Source organism: Balaenoptera musculus, chromosome 18 (assembly GCF_009873245.2).
Source record: "Balaenoptera musculus isolate JJ_BM4_2016_0621 chromosome 18, mBalMus1.pri.v3, whole genome shotgun sequence".
Classification (NCBI taxonomy): domain Eukaryota; kingdom Metazoa; phylum Chordata; class Mammalia; order Artiodactyla; family Balaenopteridae; genus Balaenoptera; species Balaenoptera musculus.
In genome coordinates, this window is record NC_045802.1 from 29,730,230 (window position 1) to 29,753,440 (window position 23,211).

Genomic DNA, 23,211 nt, shown 5'->3' on the forward strand with positions numbered 1-23,211 from the left:
AACAGACTCTGACCATGTGGTGGCAGAAGGAAAATGTGTTTTAGTATCAGCTTGTTAGTGGCAATTCAGCCATATGTTACTGCATATATGGTATGCAGTAAAATCATATGAGACACCATGCAGATGTTATATTAGATAAGTTGCAGTCACTGTTTAATTTACCATTCATTAACTTTCTTCTGTTGATTGATTTCCAAACATTCATCTCTACAGACAATACTGTAATAACCAATATCATATGAATTTCATTGTGAACATGTGCAATAGTTTCTCTAATTAACATACCTAAAGGAAGTATCACTGTATAATAATATACTTCTGTATATAGAATTGTATTTTCTTTAAATTTCTAGATAGTTGAACTAACATGATACAAGGGAAAGTGGCATATATCAGATCTGAAGCGATGGAGTCCAGTCAATTTTTCCTGAGGTGCTACTCATGTTTTAAGGAGCACAGTGTTTGTCATTTTTCCTCTTCATTACCTATTGCCCATTTACAGTTGACGTTGACACCATCTCCTTCATTGCTGTTCACGGTTCAGTGACAAATATTAGCTGTCAGTCACGTAAGAAACTTTTGTTTGATCATCAATCTTCAGAGTCATACAGATATGGAAATCATAGGGCAGGTCAATAAATAAATGGTGCCAGATAACAAATGACAATACAGGACTTTGGCTTTATTATTTGTAAAATTATTGGATTATCAAAATACTGTGTTAGATTAAATATGGCCACAAAATCTTTGGTACTACTCCCATTAAGAAGTAAAGGCAGTTTCCCCATCCTCTCAACTGATGTTGCAACATGAGGTTTCTGACAATTATTCTCAGGAGACCTTGAAGTTTCTGCTCTCACATTCTTGAAACCGGAGACTCTCAAGCTATGTAGAAGACTGGGATGAAAGACCATGTAGAGAGAAGCCCAGTCATCCCACCAAATCGAGCCATCCCAACTCAGCCACTAGATAACCTTAGGTGCATGAGTAAGCTCAGGTAAGACCAGCAAAAGAATCATTCAGACAACCCACAGAATCAGAAGAAATAATGAATCATTGTTTCAAGCCCCTAAATTTTGGAGTAGTTTGCTACATAGCCATAGATAACTAAAATTCTTCCTCTTTGCTTTATAAAAATCAAAAACAATGTTTACCTGGTAAATTCCCTACATGTATGTCCAGTCTCTTCACTAAAAAATAACTCCAATTCTGGGTTTATTTTCCTGCAATACATTGCCCTCTTCCTATGATTACTGGCCAATTTTCAAATAATTTTATTACTTGTATTGATAGTAAGCATTAATTCCATTGCTATAGGAATAATATTTATGAATAACAGTAAGTTCATTCACTTTACTTTTGAAACTACAAATTATAAATCTTTTTTATTTTGAAAAAAATCACTAATCCTCATAGTTTACATATATATTCAGATTAAATCATTCAAATATGGACTTACACTGTTTGGTTTTTTAATCAGAATTTAGTTCCATTCTGGAACAATTAAGGCACATGCAGATGACACACTGAAACATTGTTGTCACCACACACAACCCTAGCCTTTGTCCTGCTGAACTGAGATATGATTCACCTTTAGAGATGCTTTTCTAACAGACATCAAAATCTCAATGGACAACTACATATTTAAGTCCCTTTGATGTAGCCACTGTGTTAAACTTGGTATCTTGAGCAAATGGCATCTGCAGAAGCTGACATTTAAGGACACTGCAATATGCATAAGTGAGCAAGGCCCTCCTGGGTTGATGATAACAGAAGTTCCATTTGCGGCTTAGTTTTGGAAATCAAAATTACAAAGTAATTATAACCCAGCTTAGGCATTTCCACATTGTCTCTTCAGACCAGATCGCAGTCTATTCAAGAGGCACTATGCCAAAGATCTATCACTTCTATGCTAATGAAATAGGAAGAATGTTCCTTTTATTGATCCAATGAGTAAAGATCCAATGTTCCCTGGGAAATTTTTGATTATTAAAAGTTTCTTGTTTTTGTCATTTATCCTAGTGGTTTAAAATCTCGCAGCAGTGGAATAGCTCTGTGACTTAAAACAAGACCAATCCCCATCTGGGATTCTCAGGCTCAGCAAAAGTCCTGATTTAGCACAGCTATTTGAAGCTGTGAGATTAAAAGTGTCATCATCTAAGCCTGTCATTGGCCACTGTTTATGTGAGATCTCAGAAACTGGAGTGGATTATGATTAAACAATTATTATAATAACAGCCGTTGAATTACTCTTTCCCATTTAATAGAGAAATAAACTAAGATTTAAATACCTTATCCAATGTTACATTGTGTAAAAAGGAAGAATTATAAAATTTATTGCAAGTCCACTCTAAAACTATTCTTTTTCCCACTATATTTTGATAACTTTTGACCAAATTTCCTTCAAGTCTGACATATTTATCTGAGCTATTTTTGGGGAAAATATATTGTAATTATATTTGTGAATCAAATATCCTATAAATGCATATTTATGGGCATTCTTAAATTAGCCCTGAAATACTGGGAAATTTAAATCTTAAAAAATTTTAAATGATCTATTTTCTCATACATATGCCCCATACACAAAGATACTGTATGTGAGATGTTACTTCAATATCCCATAAAAATGCATTTTGAATTTAGAGATTTGTGACAAATTTTTATTATGTACACTTAGTTAATAGCTGCACAAAGCAAATCACTCTGGCAGACAGAACCCTGGGGCAAGGGGAGTGGAAAAGCTTTTCCTTACTTGTAAACCTCCCTCATAGTCCCTAGAGAAGACAGGAAAATAGAACTCGGCATTTCAAGTACCTATAATTCTTTGAATCAAAGTAGATACATAATTTTTATTATTATAATTCAATGTTCATGTTTAATAAAACACTTAATTGTGAGTTTATTTTAAATTAGATGTGAAGTTTACAGACGTGTGAAAAGAGGTTTAACATTTAATAACTTCAAAAGTATTTTACGTAAAACTTGCAAATTATTTGTTTCAAAATACATCACTCATCCTGGTAATAATTCAGTTTCATAAAGAAGGCTGAAGTGCAAGTTTCTTTGCTAAATTCCACATCCTATGTGGGGGAGCTATTTGCAAAGAACATCATGTTACCTCAAAATTATAAAGACATTTAAAGTTACTCCATGAATATGGGTACAAATTTTAAGTACATTTGATACTCAGTGTAGGATTTAATTTAATGACACTGACTCTGACATTTAATACAGAAGAGATTATTGCATGGTTTTCATGGAGCAAATCTGAATCACTTTTCCAGATATCTTTTTAACAAATATATGTAAAAGGGGTGAGTCAATTGCATTTATAGTTCAAAAATTTTCATGGAAGGAAACTGAATTTTGGAAGCCTTTCTTCTACAGACAGTCCAATCTAGTCACCTTGCAGGATTGCCTCCTCAATTTCTTGACCAGAATGGGAAGAGTGTTTGCCCCTAGAGGTAGAGTCTCAGGATCCTTACTAAGGGTTTATGCCCTCATTCGCTCTGAAGATCCAACCGTCATTCCCAGCATTAGAAGGACATTTAAATAATTCACTCTTTCCTGTTTTTCTGACCGAAAGTGCACTAAGTGCACGCTAATAGTGGAGCTTCAGCTTAGTCCCGAACAGGATTTTTTCCTATCCATGCTTTAGTCCATGACCTGGCCCCCTGCCTAGTATTCCATTCACTCTTGGACTATGCTTTGGCTTGGTTTGCCTATTTTTGACCAGGAATTGGAGTTCTATCCTTGGACCACAGTCTCATAGAATTGTTCAGCAAACTGATGGATATTCTTAAACCCAATCTCTAAAACTATTCTGTTCATTATTTTCTTGTCCTATATTTATCTATTACACTCTGATAACTTCTGTAAACATAGATTTGTCACAATTCGTTGTATTAAATCTCCTTAAACTCTCATAAGCTGTTTATCTTGTTTATTACCCAGTACTATCATATATTTTACATACATATATGTGATAGTACATATATCATGTTATTTATACACATGCATATGTCTATTACAATATATATTTAATGCATATGTACAGTACATAAACTTATAGCAATAACTAATAATAATTGAATAGCTATTTTTACTATGTCATGCAATATCCCAAGCAATTTTCATATGTTGATTCATAATGCAAGTATTATTTTACACATTTTACATATGAAGAAACAAAAGCACAAAACACATGGCATTTAAATCACCTTCTTAATTTCATTCAGCTAGTAAATGACAGAATAGTTTCCAACCCACACAAACTGCATAGGAAATATTGTATTATAAACACATATGTTGTAAGAAAAATTCAGAATCCTTAAACCCATATATTAGAAGATGGTGTTCTATGGGCTTGTCCTAGGAGATAAGATTTTGCCTTTGTTAGCAAGGTTCCCGATAGTGCCTCAAGGGAATGCAGTAGCTCTTTCTCATCACACCACCTATTTCTTGCAGTCAGGCTTTAGCCAGCAAGTTGGAAGAGAAGATTGCTCTAGGCTGCACTGGGGATTGCCTCTAGCCAGCTATAATGTTTCTAGGAGATGGGAAAACACTAAAACACTTCATATATCCTCTACCTTCCAGGGAAGGCAGGAACTGGGTGGTAATTTTTGAAGGTCTGGGGCTTAACTCCCAGTGTCCACTGAGGTTGATCTATCTCTGCAGGTATATAATGATATGAGATTAAGAATAGCCAAGTTATAATTGTGGCTTTAGAAATAATTTTTTCCTAATATTATTCTATTTAGAAAATAACTTAAGTAACTGTATATTTTATTATAGTTATATAAATATTATATACTATAATTATATAAATACAGTTACAATAGTGTGTGAGGACAATGTTTCCATGTTATAATTTCAATAGAGGTATTTCTGAAAATTTTTGAATTATATTATTTAAAAATCTAAACAAAATATATTTCCTTCAAACTCATGATATATATGACAGATAGAGTGACAAAAATTCATATCCAACATTAAGAAAATCATATATATCATTGATATCTTAACAGACATCACATAGATATTCACTGTAAAAATGTGAAATTGGAGCACTCGTCCTTAAATATTTAATTTGTTATGTGACTTTAGCTGTAGCTTTGGTACCAATTTAGTATGAGACCGTATACCATAATCATGAGGCATGAATTTCCTTTTCTTAAGATGAGGTCTTCAGGAAGTGTGTGTGTATTATAAATATTTATTTATATTTATATATTTATGTACTGAGATATGGTATACATATTATACATTAATATATTAAATTTTAATTTAACACCATAAATGCACTATTAAGGAAATTTATTTTAAAATTTCTAGCACTACATATTTGTGTGATTACTTTAAGTATCCTCATATTATTTAACTATTCTCACATATTACTATTATTTTTATAATATCATTCTAAAGTTTCTGCTTTAGAATAAATTAAAAGTGATCCTGGAGGATAAATTAAGTCTTCAGGATGTGTAATTTATCATCTACTTTGAGAAAGAATTATTTTCTACTTTTTCGCATGTGGGACAAAGAATATGTTTTTAATTCTGAGATAATTGTGAAATTTCTTTTTATCTTCTTTTGTCTCTGTGTTTCCTTTGGCAAAATACTTGAATACCTATTAACTAATATTGAATAATACTAATAATGATTCTGTATCATTCCAGTAAAAGTAAAACTCCTACATCCTATCTTGACATGCTCCCATTAGGTAGTCTCATGAAATTTAATTTTATGGTTCTCTTATATTCTTACAACTTAATTTTGTAAATGTGGCTAAAACTATGAAGCAGTTGCAACAACTCCTAGTTTACATATACTTATAAATTTAAATACTATATATATTTTTGACTAGTATAATCAAATTATATCTTATTTCTAAATTTTTCAAAAAAAACTTTTTATTAAATACTTGTTGAAATGTCATATAGCATTTAGGGCAGCAAATTCTGTCTATGAACAAATGTTCAATAATGGTTTGACAGATTTTTTTCTTTTTCTCCAAATAACTTCAAGATAATTTACTCTTTCATGATGCAATATATTGCATTGAAACTTTTATTTTTTACACTGTAGATCTGAACTCCTAGTGTTACATAATGAAAGGTTGACATTATGATAAGCACAAGAAATAATAGCTTGACTTGTCAGAAAGGTTCCAACCTCTTGAATGAATATATGTTATATATATATATATATATATATATTTTTTTTTTTTTTTCTTTTCTTTTAAGGGATTAGAGTAACCCATAAGAGATGTACAAATACCGTCGGACCAAAAGGACTGTGATGTAAGAAGAGGTGTATGTGAAGGGCAATAAAAAATGTTATGAAGTATATATGGGATTTCATTTCATAGCCAATATAAAATTAGGAAAATGAGGTATCTTACTAAGAAGTAGGAGAGCATAGAAAGGCAGTTTGTGTTTGGGGAAATATAGAGAGTAGGTGCTGGTGAAAGTGGAAGAAGGATGAATTCTCAAGAGATGATCCAAAAGAAGTAGTATCAAAGGCCAATGATTACTCCAGTGCCAAATAGATGTCTGGTCAGATGGTGCTATCCAAGGGGTCAACATAATCCATCTGTCATATTTACATTTGCAAAGAATACAGTGACACATATATGAAGGGTTGAATAGGGTTAAGTGGGGGACTGGGTAGAAGAAATTATAGCAGGAAATCCCATTAAAATTATAAGTAATGGGAACTGATATGACATATTTAGTAGTTAATATCAACAGATATTAATGTTTTGTTTAATATGTGTGTGTGCACTTATTAAAGGGGGATTTCAAAGATCTAAGAGTCCTGACACCTAAAGAAGGCTAGAGGTAGGTAAGCCTGAAATACATAGTTTGGTTACAGAAAATCTAGACTAAATCCAGACCCAATCTTGTTTCTACCCTAACATACCTCTTAAAGCTGATGAAAAGAAGGTGTGATCAGTAACTGCACTGAGGCTCAGCCATTTTCTAAGTCTGTTTTGCATTCTCTTGAGTTATAGATTAATTGACAAATTGTGAAACCAGCTTAGTGTTTACACATTTGACACAATATTGTTCAAGTATTCCCTTGAATTCTTCAGTTATTTTCTATGGATTTTAATATAATTAATACAAATAATTAATTAATACAAATAATCTAACTTTATAAAATATATGTTATAATTTAATATGAAACAAATTTCTATGTTTAATGAGGGTCATCTTTTTTCATGTATTTTACCAAAATTCTTATCTAATCTTCTTGTTAGATTTACCACTGAAATATATTTAATTATTTTGGAAATTTTACCTAAAATTTCAGAAGTGTAATGTAGGACTCTATCTATGAATAATAAAGATCTGTTCCAAACTTTGCCTTGATAAGTAATTTCACATATAAAAAGAAATTGTCAGAACTGCATGCTATTTATTACTGAGTTTTAGTTCTCATAGTTTAATACTCAAATTAATTTTTAAATTATTCTCTACACATGTTTCTTCAATCTATGATTGAATTATCTAATGACTCTTTATCTTTACAGTCTAGGACAGTATGCTGTATCTTTGAGGAATTTTGTTATTTGTTGAAGAGAATCATCTCTCTGATATTTCCAGGCTGGTTCCCAATTCAGTTCCTCAGAATGAAAATTTAAAATAGCACTTCCTAAAAAAAATCCTTCAAACATTATGTGATCCATTGTATGTCTCTTGCTATTTTATATAATTGCTTGTCCCTTTTATTCATAGCATATATCTCAAATACAGTAATTTATTTTTTTTTCAAATTTGTTGGTTGTCTGTCTCCCTCTGAGAAGCTCCATTGAGGTCAAGACCATTCCTGTGTTCTTCCATGATATATTCTCCACATCTAACATGAAACATAGTAGGTAGTCAATAAATACTTGAGGATAAGTACTAAACAAGCCCCCTTCCAAGTGGCTGTTCTTCAAATACCTGGAAATTATCTTATTTCCTGATTTTTCTTTCTTCCCCAGGCTAATCATCTCCAAACTTCCTTATATGACTTGGTTTTGTGACCCTTCTCCATCCTCATTGCTTCCTGAACATGTTCCAGGATGTCTAAATGCCTTTAAGTTTTGATTCCCAGAAATGAATGCAATTGCTTTCATCAATTTATGTGTTCTTCTAGTCAAATGCATCAAAATGCTAATATTTTGACTATTGAACTAACACCTTAAGTTCAGTTCAAATATTTTGAGGCTGCTGTCTCATCTCCTTATGCTTCTATGTCTCCTACCTGATTGCTATATAAACTGTTACTCAAATATAGTATTCTAAAACATTCATTCAAAATTTCTGCCCAGTTTTTAAAAAGGGGTGGTTTTTAACTGTTTCCTAAAGAACTCTAATAATGTGATTCAAGAGCACACCTCAGAGTGATGATTAAAACACATCCATGGATACTTTAGATACTACATCTCCAATTCAACCAGAACAAAACTTTCTAAACTATCTATTTACATAAGGTTTCATTTGGATAAAAAAAATAAATAAAATAAGCTCACTCTTAACAAATAAAGTGAACTAGTGTGTTGCCAAATTATTCTACTTTTATTTTACTTTGTTTTGATTTGTTATAGATGGTGATAGGTGTGTCTGGGAGGGGTTGGACTTGATGAGTTCATGTATAAAGTTTCATCTCCCTGTCCAGATATTTGAACTATGTAAGACATTTTTCCTTTCTTTTCTTTATAAACACATGACAGTCAACTGCATGAGATGAAAACATTTGCAATGAACTGTTTACTTCTATTGTTAAGAGAGTGTCTAAGATATAATACATGAAGGTTCCGTTTGTTATTGTGGTGTTTCAGTGTCTGCCTTCTTTGCCATTTACTGATATTTATCCAAATTCTTGAACAATAAGTTGATGTGGGCCCAGTGTTAGCACTACTGATACACTTTAAAGCTGATAGTGTACTTAAACTGCATTTAGGTCAATTCTTCCAAAAGCAGAACCTTTATTTTACAATATTAAAGAGCCAACTTCAACCCATAGCCACCCAGTACTTTCTTACTTTCAAGATGTTGTGCTGTAAAATCATTCAAGGATACATAACTAAAGACTATGGAGCAATTAAGAATATTAGACCAATGTAAGTGTTTTGAAGTACCATTTTGCAATGTTTTTTCATCATAAGGAGATTCTTATACTTCTTTTTTTTAATTTAAACTGAAAAATAATAACAAAAAACTGAGGTATGGCCAAAAAAAATAATAACCCCACTAGATTTATATATTGGCATTTAGTAACTCCTACCAATATCACTGAGTGAACTAAAAAGTCCAAGTTCTAGTTGCTGTATGGCCTCAGTGAAAGATAGGATAAATGTGTTCTCTATTGATTATAATGTCAGAAATGTGTTTCTAAAAGAGAGTAGAATATTATGGATCTATGTCTCATAGGGAAAATGGAAGAAGAGATAAAAACCCACAGATCAATTTAAATGACAACTTATTATTAGTCCTTCATCCACAAATACTGTACTCATATTTGTTTATTGGTTACTTGCTGTGGGTTTTAATTATAAATATTCTGGTTTGTGAAACGTTGCTTATTTTTCTTCCTTCCAGGAATAAATTTTCTAAATTTAGACTGAACAATATTCATCTCTGAATAAAGAGATTTACATTTGTATTAATGAATCATACCAGTTAGCTTGTAGCTCCACCATGAATTGTGCCACAACTTGGAACCTCCTTCAAGTCAGTTCATGGGTACAACGTTGATTGTTTCCTGTCTCTCAGAATTATTGCCACTACGTGCCTGATATTCATTGTCTTACAAACCATTTTCTCATCTGTCTGTTTTTGTTGTGTCAGACAGAAGATTAAATTTGGTGCCTGTTACTTTAACTTAACTGGAAATATAAGCATAAAATTACTCTTGATTTAAAAATTCCTTAACTCTAAAATATTCATGTATGGAATAATATTAGTTTATAAAATTATATACCAATATTTGGAATAATATATTGATATATGATAAATAATATAGCATAATGTACTATATCATTTTAATAATAATTTTAATATACTACTATGTTCAATTTGCCAAATTGTCAATGTTTTTTTAGTTAACAGATTTTGTGCACTATTTATAACATAATTTGTACCACAAAACTAGAAATATATTCATTTTTCTTTTCTCTTAATATTTTAGAGTTTGATTTTTGACATTTCCATTCTTGATATAATGACTTTTGATAAATATTTTTATTAACACTCTTAGATATTATTTAAAATTTGTTAAATATATTTCCTTTTTTCCTGATATAGCTTAAGAGTCACTCATTTATTTAAAGTTAAAAATATTGAAATAGAAAACATACTTATTGTTATATGCCTGCTTTAGTTCATAAATTTATGCACCTTTCGAAATGAAATTTAATTTTATGAGAATAAAAAAGGCATGGGATGGAAACTAGAAAAATAAGAAGTTATATATTCCAATTTATATTTCTGGTGAGGAAGTTGAGACTTTCTGATGGTAAATGACTCGGGAAAATTCATACATAGGGTCGCTGGTAAGACTTAGAACCACACCTCTTTCTCTAAGTTACTACTCCTTTTTAGTGCATATTATCTACTGAGGCAAGACCTATGGCTTTGAATAAAGCTGTTTTCTTAATTTTATCTTACTGACACAAAATATTATGGCTATATGCAAAGGCAGACATTTTCTTCATTGAGAGTAGAAAGAGAAAGATCACTCTTTTCAAGATAGATAGACAAATAGATGACAGATATTTCAAAACTAGTATTAAAATTGTGTTAATTCTGAATATATTAATGATTCTTCTATATTGCACCAGCTTTAAGAAACCCTAGAAAATTATACATTTGAAATGTCATATAAGAGATTAATTCAGACACACCATCTCCTCAGAGGCGTGTGTGTCTGAATCTCAGAGGATTTATAAAGTAATAAGTGTAAATGTTGATTACAATTATTAGCTTACTGAACTTATTAGAAAGTAATTTTAGTAGTAGAAGAATCACAATATTCTGTAAAATCTTATAATTTAAGGCTAATTGAAAACAACACAAAACAAACCCAATGATGAAATTCAATGATCAAATGTACACATCTATTCCTAAATACATGCATATAATAGCAGCTGATAGAGTAATTATGCTAATTACTACACCAAATAAATACTGTCTTCCAAATGCCATGATATATCTTAATAACCTTTGCTCTATAAATGTATAGAGAAAAAATATTAAATCAATAAATTTGACTACATATCTACATAAAAAGAAAATAGTTATAGCCCTCCATTTATTTAGGTCTTTTAAAATGACTAATGAAGTAGTGCTACCTGATGTGGTTCACAGAGAAGCAGCAATAGAATCAGCTGGTTGGAAATACAAACTCTCCAGCTGTCTCTAGACCTACTGAGTCATAATCCCAAAGAAAGCATCCATATGACACTGTGTTAGATCAGAGGCTGCTCTGTGGGTTGGCCTGTGTGACCTTTTCCAACCTAACTGGGCTATGATTTCCCATAGGAATGTTTCAGACCTGTACATTTGAGGGCTGCAAAACTCTCTCTGTGATCCCTTAGAGAATCCATCCTGAAATCCCACACTGGATGACATCTCTGTGTAACTTACATTATTTTGTACCATTCATTTCCTTTGTAAAATGTATGGAAAACCTCAATTAAATTATTATTTGTGCAAAAGAAAATTACTGCAATAACCACTTGCTATTCATCCATTACTTTTTATTCATATATATATATATATATATATATATTTATGTGATATATATGTATATGCTTAATGTGAGAGAGATGTCTCTCCAGATAAATTTGATAATAATTACAGGATGTAAAAATATTTTAAAATATAGGAAAACACTAATAGAAATAAAACATTCATTGGAAGTGATTATCGTTGAGATGTAGAAATACTACAGTCATATATAATGATATTAATATGTAAATAATAATAAAAAGAAAACTAAATTAAAAGTCCTATAGTATGTGTTTAAAAAGACAAAATGAAAAAATATTCTCTATCATTCTATTTTGAATTGTCTACCATTACATTTAATAAATAAAGGGGAAAAAATTAATATGGATAATATCTTTATGCTCAGCCCTTTTTATGGGTTAAATATCAATTTGTACCACAATAAAAACTTATCAAAATACTGAAATTCCTGTGGACATCTTACTTTATTTGTCTATAGTGCATTCAAGATTATACAATTATAATAGATTTTAAAATGAAAAGTCTGATTTGTAAAATATTTAATGATATATCAGACATATAGAATAAAATTTTGTTAAAGAAAATGTATTTGATTTTTAATAAATGTTCTGCTGAATGATTTATGATGAATTTTTAATCTTCCAGTTTCTGCAGTTTATCTCAATATATGAATAAAAAGGTCTATTCTCACTGTAAAAAGAAAAAAAAAAAGGTGGAAATTCGTTCTCCTTTTTTATATTATTTAACAATGAGTTCTGTAATAATATAAACAGACTTACAGAACAATAAGTTCTGTAATAATATAAACAGACTTAATATAAACAGACTTAATAATATAAACAGACTTAATAATATAAACAGACTTAACAATGAGTTCTGTAATAATACAAACAGACAACTTATAACACAACTTTAAAATTGTGGGTGTGGTTTCTCAATATATTAAGTTGATGAGACTGGATAAGATACCATACATAGAGCAAGTTGCTCAGTGCTCAAAACACAATAGATTCTCTGTAAATGACATCTATGTATTTTTTCAACAAGCTTTTACTGTATACCAACTTTATGTCAAAAAATGTTTTGGATGCCTGGGAGGTAAACACACACAAAGTTTTCTAAATTTGAATGAAATTCATGAACTACTGCTTAATATAATTATGTATATTATCTGAAACAGAGCAGGGCAAAACCTATACCAGCCCATCAGCTATGTTTATAGAAATAAACTGAGGGATGTATTGACCTGTGTCTGTTACATTATCTTGGTTCCTGGTCATGCAGCCTAATTTTGTCTCTGTGACCAGAAGTGCAAGAAAGATCCTTCCTGGGACAAGTCTGGCAGTTTCTGGAGACTTAGGGATCTTGTACATAGCTGCTGTTGTTCAGAGCCCATAGACAAATCACAACTGCACTAATGAGAAACAACTCTGAGACAGCTCTTGTTAGATTTGGTCCTCTCTAAGGTTTGCCTAGGCACTCTTTTTTCTGCTGTACCATGCCCTTTAGGGTCTAATGTGAATATACACTTTGGAGTTTCATTAATCTTTTGAATTAGCAGATCCTGTGTAACTGTAACACTTTAAATTCCATTTGTCAATATGGTTACCCACATACTACTACATAGTTTCTTAATTATTAAAAACAAGACAATTATTAAAAACAAGGTGTATAATAGGGCATAGTGCTCCATGCTACTCTTGAGTATTTGCTGATGCATACAGAGTTTAAAATAAGCTTTCTAAATCCCCATGTTCCCAAAATTTACTGACATTGTAACTGTGATTACTTTGAATCTATAGATCAATTTGGGGAGATTTACTATATTTACAATATTTTTTCTTCTGATCCATAAATATTCTATATCTTTCTATTTATTTACACTCTTTAAAATCTTATTAAATTGTATTTGTTTTCTCTGTAAAGGTTTTGGACATGTTTTCTTTTATTTACACTTAATGCATACTTTTTGCATTTAAAATTATTGTAACTTAAATTAAAATGTCCAGATTATCTCATTTTGGAATATAGAAAGGTACAGATTTTTACATATTCATTTTAAAACCAAAGCATTTTATACATAACTCAATTAAATTTCAATTAAATTCAATTGTATAACATTAAATTATAATATTTTAGATGGAGTATTTTGTTTATTTGTATATATGTTCTAATACTGTCTATAACAATTGCATTTACATTTTTCCTATAAATTCTTGGTCCTTTCTTTTTATTTATTTATTTTTTCCCTCACTGTATTGAACAGAACCTCCAATATAACATTGTAAAGATAAACTTTAGAAGGGGAGACCCAAGATGGCAGATGGGAAGACCCTGAGCCCACCTACTCTCACAGACACACCAAAATTACAACTATTAATAGAACAACTATCAGTGAAAAAGATTGGGAGATTGGTTCAAGAAAGTGGAGTAGGATATGTGCTCACTCCCTCTTGCGAGAACACCGGAATCACAACTAACTGCTGAACAATCATCCACAGGAAAACACTGGAACTCACCAAAGATTATACCCCACCAAAGACAAAGAAGAAACTGCAATGAGACAGTAGGAGGGTGCAATCACAATAAAATCAAATCCCAAAACTGCTGGGTGGGTGATTCACAAACAAGAGAACAATTATACCACAGAAGTCCACCCACTGGCGTGAAGGTTCTGAGCCCCACATGAGGTTTCCCAACCTGGGGGTCCAGCAACAGGAGGAGAATTTCCAGAGAATCAGATTGCATGACTTCGACAGGACTGGGAGAAATAGAGACTCCACTATTGGAGGACACACACAAACTAGTGTGCACATCAAGACCTGGGGAAAGGAGGAGGGACCCAATAGGAGACTGAACCAGACCAACCTGCTAGTGTTGGAGGGTCTCCTGCAGAGGTGGGGTTGGCTGTGGATCACTGTGGGGACAAGGACACTGGCAGCAGAAGTTCTGGGAAATACACCTTGGCATGAACCCTCCCGGAGTCTGCCATTAGCTCCACAAAAGAGCCTGTAGGCTCCAGTGCTGGGTCACCCCAGGCCAAAAAACCAACACGGAGGGAACTCAGCCCCACCCATTAGAAGGCAAGCAGATTAAAGTTTTACTGACCTCTGTCCACCAGAGCAACATCCAGCTCTACTCACTATGAGTCCCTCTCATCAGGAAGCATGCACAAGCCTCTTAGATATCTTCATCCACCAGAGGGCAGACAGCAGAAGAAGAACCACAATACTGCATCCCGTGGAACCAAAACCACATTCACAGAAAGATAGTAAAAAAGAAAAGGCAGAGGACTATGTCTCAGATGAAAGAACAAGATAAAACCCCAGAAAATCAACTAAATGAAATGGAGATAGGCAACCTTCCAGAAAACGAATTCAGATTAATGATAGTGAACATGATCCAGGACCTTGGAAAAATAATGGAGGCAAAAATTGAGAAGATGCAAGAAATGTGTAACAAAGATATAGAAGAACTGAAGAACAAACAAACACAGACAAACAATAAAATAACTAAGTGAAAAATACACTAGAAATAATCAATAATCAATTAATATTGATTAATCAATATTAATCAATAATCAATAATCAATCAAAAAGTGAAGCAGAAGAACGGATAAGTGACCTGAAAGACAGAGTGGTAGAATTCATTGCCACAGAACAGAATAAAGAAAAAGAATGAAAAGAAATGAAGAAAGCCTAAGAGACCTCTGGGACAACATTAAATGCACTAACATTCATATTATAGAGGTCCCAGAAGGAGAAGAAAGAGCAAAAAGACCCGAGAAAATATTTGAAGAGATTAGAGTCAAAAACTTCCTTAACATGGGAAAGGAAATAGCCACCCAAGTCCAGGAAGTGCAGAGAGTCCCAGGCAGGATAAACCCAAGAAGAAACATGCTGAGACACATACTAATCAAACCGGCAAAAATTAAAGACACAGAAAAATTATTAAAAGCAACAAGGGAAAAATGACAAATAACATACAAAGGAACTCCCAAAAGATTAACAGCTGATTTCTCAGCAAAAACTCTACAAGACAGAAGAGAGTGGCACGCTATATTTACAGTGATGAAAGGGAAGAACCTACAACCAAGATTACTCTACCCAGCAAAGAACTCATTCAAATTCAATGGAGAAATCAAAAGCTTTAGAGACAAGCAAAAGCTAAGAGAATTCAGCACCACCAAGCCAGCTCTACAAAATATGCTAAAGGACCTTCTTTAAGTTGGAAAAACAAGAGAAGAAAAGGACCTACAATAAAAAACCCCAAAACAATAAAGAAAAAGGTAATAGGGACATACATATCGAGAATTACCTTAAAACTGAATGGATTAAATGCTCTAACCAAAACACAGAGGCTGGCTGAATGGATACAAAAACATGACCCATATATATGTTGTCTACAAGAGACCCACTTCAGACCTAGGGACACACACAGACTGAAAGTGAGGGGATGGAAAAAGATATTCCATGCAAATGAAAATCAAAAGAAAGCTAGAGTAGCAATTCTCCTATCAGACAAAATAGACTTTAAAGTAAAGAATATTACAGGAGACAAGGAAAGACACTACATAATAATCAAAGGATCAATCCAAGATATAACAATTATAAATATATATGCACCCAAAATAGGAGCACCTCAATACATAAGACAAATGCTAACAGCTCTAAAAGAGGAAATCAACAGTAACACTATAATAGTGGGGGATTTTTAACATCTCACTTACACCTATGGACATCCAGATAGAAAATTAGTAAGGAAACAAAAGCTTAAATGAGACCATAGACCAGATAGATTTAATGGATATTTATAGGATATTCCATCCAAAAACAGCAGATAACACTTTCTTCCCCAATGTACCTGGAATAGCTTCCATGATACATCATATCTTGGGTCACAATTCAACTTTCGGTAGACCTAAGAAAATTGAAATCATATTAAGCATCTTGTCTGACCACAACGCTATGAGATTAGACAGCAATTACAGGGATAAAAACGTAAAATACACAAACACATGGAGGCTAAACAGTACGTTACTAAATAACCCAGAGATCACTGAAGAAATCAAACAGGAAATTAAAAAATACCTAGAGACAAATGACAACAAAAACATGACAACCCAAAACCTATGGGATGCAGCAAAAGCAGTTCTAAGAGGGAGGTTAATAACAATACAATCCTACCTCAAGAAACAAGAAAAATCTCAAATAAATAATCTAACCTTACACCTGAAGGAACTAAAGAAAGAAGAACAAACAAAACCCAAAGTTAGTAGAAGGAAAGAAATCATAAAATCAGAGCAGAAATAAATGAAATAGAAACAAAGAAAACAATAGCAAAGATCAATAAAACTAAAAGCTGGTTCTTTGAGAATATAAACAAAATTGAGAAACCTTTATCCAGACTCATCAAGAAAAGGAGGGAGAGGACTCAAATCAATAAAATTAGAAACGAAAAAGGAGAAGTTACAACGGACAACGCAGAAATGGAAAGCATCGTAAGAGACTACTACAAGCAGCTCTATGCCAATAAAATGGAAAACCCAGAAGAAATGGACAAATTCTTAGAAAGGTATAACCTTGCAAGACTGAACCAGGAAGAAATAGAAAATATGAATAGACCAATCACAAGTAATAAAATTGAAACTGTGATTAAAAATCTTCCAAGAAACAAAAGTCCAAGACCAGTCACAGGTGAATTCTACCAAACATTTAGAGAAGAGTTAACACCCATCCTTCTCAAACTCCTCCAAATACCTGCAGAGGAAGGAACACTCCCAAACTCATTCTACGAGGCCAAAATCACCCTAATACCAAAACCAGGCAAAGATACTACAAAAAAAAGAAAATTACAGACCAATATCACTGATGAATATAGATGCAAAACTCCTCAACAAAATACTAGCAAACAGAATCTAACAACACGTTAAAAGGATCATACAACATGATCAAGTGGGATTTATCCCAGGGATGCAAGGATTCTTCAATATATGCAAATCAATCAATGGGATACACCATATTAACAAATTGAAGAATAAAAACCATATGATCATCTCAATAGATGCAGAAAAAGCTTTTGACAAATTCATCACTGATTTATGATAAAAACTGTCCTGAGAGTGGGCATAGAGAGAGCATATCTCAACATAATAAAGGCCATATATGACAAACCCACAGCAAATATCAATCTCAATGGTGAAAAACTGAAAGCATTTTCTCTAACATCAGGAACAAGACAAGGATACCCACTCTCACCACTATTATTCAACATAGATTTGGAAGTCCTAGCCACAGCAATCAGGGAAGGAAAATAAATAAAATGAATAGAAATTGGAAAAGAGCAAGTGAAACTCACTTTGCAGATGACATGATACTATACATAGATAATCCTAAAGATGGCACCAGAAGACTACTAGAGCTAATCAATGAATTTGATAAAGTTGCAGGGTACAAGATTAATGCACATAAACCACTTGCATTCCTGTATACTAACAACGAAAGATCAGAAAGAGAAATTAAGGAAACAATCCCATTCACCATTGCAACAAAAAGAATAAAATACCTAGGAATAAACCTACCTAAAGAGACAAAGACCCATACTCAGAAAACTATAAGACAATGATGAAAGAAATCAAAGATGACACAAACAGATGGAAAGATATAACATGTTCTTGCATTGGAAAAATCAATATTGTGAAAATGCCTATACTACCCAGAGCAGTGTACAGATTCAATGCAATCCCTATCCAATTACCAATGGAACTTTTTACAGAAGTAGCACAAAAAATCTTAAAATTTGTATGGAGACACAAAAACCCCAAATAGACAAAGCAATCTTGAGGGAAAATATCGCATCTGGAGGAATCAGATCCCTGACTTCCGTCTATACTACAAATCTGCAGTAATCAATACCATACGGTACTGGCCCAAAAACAGAAATATAGATCAATGGAATAAGATAGAAATCCCAGAGATAAACTCACACACATATGGACACCTAATTTATGACAAATGAGGCAAGAACATACAGTGGAGAAAAGACAACCTCTTCAATAAGTAGTGCTGGGAAAAGTGGACAGCTACATGTAAAAGAATGAAATTAGAACACTCCTTAACACCATACACAAAAATAAAATGGATTAAAGACCTAAATGTGGGCTTCCCTGGTGGCGCAGTGGTTGAGAATCTGCCTGCCAATGCAGGGGACACAGGTTCGAGCCCTGGTCTGGGAAGATCCCACATGCCGCAGAGCGGCTAGGCCCGTGAGCCACAATTACTGAGCCTGCGCGTCTGGAGCCTGTGCTCCGCAACAAGAGAGGCCGCGATAATGAGAGGCCCGCGCACCGCGATGAAGAGCGGCCCCCGCTCGCCGCAACTAGAGAAAGCCCTCGCACAGAAACGAAGACCCAACACAGCCAAAAATAAATAAATAAATAAATAAATAAACCCAAAGTTAAAAAAAAAAAAAGACCTAAATGTAAGACTGGACACTCTAAAACTCTTGGAGGAAAACAAAAACTTTTTGACAGAAATCATGGCAAGATCTTTTTGACCCACCTCTTAGAGTAATGGAAATTAAAAATAAACAAATGGAACCTAATGAAACTTAAAAGCTTTTACACAGCAAAGGAAACTATAAACAACATGAAAAGACAACCTTTAAATGGGAGAAAATATTTGCAAATGAATAAATGGGCAAAGGATTAATCTCCAAAATATATAAATAGTTCATGCAGCTTAATATTAAAAAAAAAAAAAAAACAACCCAATCAAAAAATGGGCTGAAGACCTAAATAGACATTTCTTCAAAGAAGACATACAGATGGCTAAAAGGCACACAAAAAGCTGCTGAACACCACTAATTATTAGAGAAATGCAAATAAATACTTCAATAAGGTATCACCTCACACCAGTTAGAGTGGGCATTATCAGAAAATCTACAAACAAGAAATGCTGGAGAGGGTGTGAATAAAAAGGAACACTCTTGCACTGTTGGTGGGAATATAAATTGATTCAGCCACTATGGAGAACTGTATGGAGGTTCCTCAAAATCTAAAAATAGAATTAACACATGACCCAACAACCCCATTACTGGGCATATACCCAGAGAAAACCATAATTCAAAAAGAGTCATGTACCACAATGTTTATTGCAGCACTATTTACAATAGCCAGGTCATGGAAGCAACTTAAATGCTCATCAACAGATGAATGGATAAAGAAGATGCTGTACATATATACAATGGAATATTACCCAGCCATAAAAAGGAAAGAAATTGGGTCATTTGCAGAGATGTGGATGGAGCTAGAGACTGTCATACAGCATGAAGTAAGTCAGAAAGAGAAAAACAAATATTGTATATTAATGCATGTATGTGAAATCTAGAAAAATGGTAGAGACGAACTGGTTTGTGAGGCAGAAATAGAGACACAGATGTAGAGAGCAAATGTATGGCCACAAAGGGGGCAAGTGGGGGAGTTGGTGGGATGAATTGGGAGATTGGTATTGACATATATACACTAATAGGAATAAAATAGATAACTGATAAGATCCTGCTGTATAAAAATAAATAAATAGATAAAAAAATTTTAAAAAGAAACATATAGGCACCTAACAGATAAGATCTTTTACATCTAAAGATATAAGAACGAACCCCATGACATAGGTAGGAAGGATGGAGTCATGGCCCAGTTAAGACCCATACCCTGTGTGGATGACCCACAAAGAGGAAAATAATTACAATTGCAGAAGTTTTCCCCAAGGAGCAAGGGGTCTGAGCTCCACATTGTGTTCCTCAACTCCAGGTTCTGCACCAGAAAGATGAGCCTTAATAATCTTTGGCTTTGAAGGCCAGTGGGGCTTATATTCATTTGACCCAAAGGGCTGTGAGAAACAGACTTCATTCTTAAAGAGTGCACATAAAATCTCACAAGCTCCAGGACCCAGGGAAGAAGCAGTAATTTGAAAGGAGCCTGGATTGTGGAGAGTCTCTCAAAGAGGCAGGAGGCAACTGGAGCTCACCCTGGGGACACAGACTGGCAGCAGCCATTTCCAGGAGCACCTTCTACCATGTGGACACTGGTGCTGGCAAGTGCCATTGTGGAATCCAACCTTTAAATTATTAGCCTCAGGATTCAGCCCTACCCCTGCCCACCACTCTGTTGTCACCAGTAGTCTGATGTCTCAGGCCATGCAACTAACTGGGCAGGGACACAGCCCCACCCATCAGCAGACAGGCTGCCCTAAAAAACCCAGAGCCCACAGCTGGCCCTGAACATAGCCCTGCCCAACAGAGGGTCTGGGACCTGGTTCCATACAACAGTACACCAGTGGGTGGGCTCTAGGCCCAGGATCCCGACAGCCTCACAGAGAACTTGGGACCAAGATCTGCCTATCAGTGGGCAGGCACAAGCCCCAGAATCACTTGGCTCCCCTACTTAGGCTCTGGAATATTCATACCCACCAGCAGGTAGACACCAGCTCTGGGAAAACTACAGCCCTTCAGCCTTCCTTGGCAGGACCCAGCCCTGCCCGTTAGCAGGCTAACACAAGCTTAGGGACAATCAGAACCCTGCAGCCAGCTGAGTCAAGAACTGGCCCCAAGCACCACTGATGTGACACCAGCTCTGGGAGCCCTGGACTCTGCAGCCATACTCCAGGGTCCAGTTCTGCCTGTCAGTGGGCCAGTGCTAACTCCAGAACTTTGCTTCACCCACCAGTGGGTGGGAACCTGCCTCAGGACCTCCTGGTCCCAGACTCTAACCACCAGTCACCCAGCACTGGGCTCAGAGCTCCCAAGGTTTCCACAGCCAGGTGCCTTGTTACCTGGTCCGACCAACCAGCAGATGGCAGCCTCTACACAAGGCAGGGCCTGGCAATCAACTGGACCAGGGACCAGCCATGCCTACCAGACAACCCAAAGTAGTCAACCCACCACAAAATAAAGGGCCATGCAACCAGCATAAGGGGCATCCCTAGAACATATACCTCTGGTGACCAAGGGGAGTGTGCTGCTGAGATTCGTAGGACATCTCCTACAAGAATCACTTCTCCAAGTTTGGAATATGTAACCAACCTATCAGATACATAGAAATAAAAGTGGAAATTTAGGCAACATGGGAAGACAGAGGAACGTGTTCCAAATGAAAGAACAAGATAACACCTCAGAAGAATAACAAAGTGAAATGGAGACATGCAATGTACCAGAAAGAGTTCAGGGTAATGATCTTGAAGATGATCAAAGAACTTGGATAAACAGAGTAAAAAGTGTGTAATTATTGATAAAATTTTAAAAATATAAAGAATAAAACAGAGATGAAGAATACAATAACTGAAGTTAAAAATACACTAGAAGGAATCAAGAGTAGAATAAATGATACAGAGGGATAGATTAGTGAGATAGAAGACAGAAAAGTGGAAATCATTATAGATACTTAGAAAAAAAAAAAAAAAAAAAAAAAAAAGGACAGTTTATGAGACCTCTGAGACAACAACAAGCAAACTAACATTCACATTATAGGGGTCCCAGAAGGAGAAGAGAGAAATAAATGGGCTGAGAACATATTTAAAGCCATAATAGCTGAAGACTTCCTGAACGTGGAAAGGAAACAGATATCCAAGTCCAGGGAGTACAGAGAGCTCCATACAGGATCAATCCAAAGAGGATCACACAAAGACACTTTGTAATGAAAATGGAAAAAATTAAATATAAAGAGAGAATACTAAAAGCACAAGTTACATACAAGGGAACTCCCATAAGGCTATGAGCTAACTTTTCAGCAGAAACTCTTTAGACAAGAATGGAGTGGCACAACATATTTCAAGTGATGAAAGGGAAAAACCTAATACCAAGAATACTCTTCCTGGCAGGTTGTCATTCAGATATGATGGAGAGATCAAAATTTTTTACAGACAAGCAAAAGCTAAAAGAGTTCAGCACCACAAAACCAGCTTTACAAGAAATGTTAAAGGATCTTCTCTAAGTGAAATAGAAAAGGCCACAACCAGAAACATGACAATTACAAAAGAAAAGCTTATCAGAAAAGACAAATATGCAGTAAAAGAAGTAAATCAACCATATATAAAGATAGTAGGAAGATTAAAAGACAAAAGTAGTAAAATCATCTCTATCCACAATAAGCAGTTATGGGATACACAGAACAAATAGAAAAGTATGATGTCAAAATCAGTAATTGTGAGAGGAGGAGAGTAAAATCAAAAGGTTTTTACAATGCATTTGAAAGTAAGGGATCAGCAACTTAAAATAATTATATATAACTATATATAAACCTCATGGTAAACACAAATCAAAACTCTACAATAGATACAAAAAAAAGGGAAATAAATACAACCATAACACTAAAGGTAGTCATCATTCACAAGGAAACAGAATAAAAGAAGAAGAAAGGAACAAAAAGAACTCAAAAACTACACCCAGACAATTAACAAAATGGTAATAAGTACATACA